General features: G+C 45.4%; 1 long non-coding RNA gene across 1 annotated transcript in view; it reads left to right on the top strand.

The window, feature by feature from the left end:
* LOC109307636 overlaps positions 1 to 1,913 on the top strand; it is a 16,212-nt gene that overhangs the window by 8,129 nt on the left and 6,170 nt on the right. Inside the window, exon 2 of the long non-coding RNA XR_002100328.1 lies at positions 210 to 213. This is a non-coding gene — a long non-coding RNA (uncharacterized LOC109307636). The remainder of the gene's footprint in view (positions 1 to 209; positions 214 to 1,913) is intronic.

The following is a 1,913-nucleotide window of genomic DNA, read 5'->3' as shown; positions in this document are numbered from 1 at the left end:
ATATCTAGATATATATCTAGATATAGACACACATATACATATACATATATACACATATAAATATATATACATATACATCCATATAGATAGATAGATATGGATATCTAGATATACACACACACACATATATTTATATATAAGTGTGTGTGTGTGTATGTGTATATGTATATGGGTGTGTGTGTGTGTGTGTGTGTGTGTATCTGTATTAGTGCTGTTTCACTTTAACCATGGGAAAATGTGAATTTTGGGTTACTTTTTTTAACCTGAAAATTGGGGATTTTTTTTTAATCGGAGAAAACCAGGATCCCTGGCCATCATTCACAAACCCACTGCACCTCTTTCTCTGTTTGTGTGGGGCCAGGGGGTGTTTTAAATACACACGTGTGCAATACACACGCACGCACACATGGTGGGAGAACAGTGGGGGCACAAAATCTCAAGTCATGATGTACGAACCTCGTTTGCAACAATATTTCCTGAAAGGCAGCATCGAAACGAGAAGACAAATGGTGCACCAAATCTGTGGCAAGAGCAGGGGAGCTGAGGTGAACAGAGCGAAGCAGGAAATACCTAAAAAGAAACCAGATGGCGCTTGGAGGTGATAGAGATTAATGGGTGGCATCTCACTTAAAAAAAAAAAAAATAGAAAAGCATCAAAAATAAAATCTTCCTCATTTTTTTTTAATCATCTCTCCTTTCCTCAGCCCTTGTTTTAAATGGGGCCTGTTTTCCTATCCTTTTTTCTTTTTTCTTTCTTGCTACAGGTTTTCCCTTCAGCCAACTCCTCAGGCCAGCTAAATTGGGTGATTAAAATATAGGAAGGCCTCCAGATTCCCCTCAGGACTGTTTTTAATATCTGTAAAACTGCCACTTTGTCTTGCCAAGGTAAACACCATCGCATTCAGTTCAAAGGTGAGCAAGCCTAAATGTTTCCCTTAGCCCGAAAGGAATCTGTCCCGGGACCCGGCGCGCGGGCCCGGGGGAGACGCGGCCGGCCCCAGCCCGCAGCATGGTGGCCGGTGAGGCATCTGTGTACACAATGCTCACTTCTCCCACACAAATACTAAAAATTTCTCATTAAAAATTATTGCTGTGTCAACATGTGAGGCCACCAGCCCCCAATCTGGAAAAGAAGTTCTGTTTTTTTCTTGCCTTCGCTGGGAAACAGCCTGGGGAGGAGGGCAGGGGGGAGGCCAAGAGAGAGGAGGGGGGAAAACAGAGCAGGGCTGGGATGGGAGACTGAAGTCATCTCTTCTTTCTCCCTTGTCACTCAAGCTGATATTTCCAACTGTTCCACTTCATCTATTTTAGTTACTTGCTACCCAGGCATTTTTTTTCCTCTCTCCTTCTTTGCTCCCTCTCCAAGCAGCCTATATTCACGTGGCGGAGTTGCATTTGGCATTGCTTGTAATGGAAACGCGAGCGGAGGGGATCCCCTGGTTTTGTGCCTGAAATCTTTTCATGAGCCCTTTTGGAGCAAAGGTTTTCTTGTGCCGGTGCGCGTCCAAAGGCATCGATGGGTCAGAGTTGGCTCCGGCCCTGCAAATGCATTTCCTCCAGCTGGTCAGGAGTTCGCGCACAAATATTGAGGGACCCAGCAAGCTGGTGCGACCAAGTGGTCAGGTATCCAGGTTGTAGCCATGTTGGTCTTGAGGCAAAAGCAATCAGGACTCATGGCAGAGGTGATATCTTTCATTAGACCAACTAGATTTTTGCAACAAAAAAAATAATAATTCTTTCATTGCAAGATTTGGGGCACAAGCACCCTTCTTCAGGCATAGGAGAAAAGGGCACAAGCACCCAGCTTCGGGCATAGGGGAAAAGGGCACAAGCACCCAGCCTCGGGCATAGGAGAAAAGGGCACAAGCACCCAGCTTCGGGCATAGGAGAAAAGGGCACAAGCACCCAGCCTC

This window comes from Crocodylus porosus, unplaced genomic scaffold (genome assembly GCF_001723895.1).
Source record: "Crocodylus porosus isolate Cpor-Errol unplaced genomic scaffold, CroPor_comp1, whole genome shotgun sequence".
NCBI classification, from domain to species: domain Eukaryota; kingdom Metazoa; phylum Chordata; order Crocodylia; family Crocodylidae; genus Crocodylus; species Crocodylus porosus.
The sequence above is the reverse complement of the archived record's forward strand: the minus strand, read 5'-3'. Positions and strand labels throughout refer to the sequence as shown.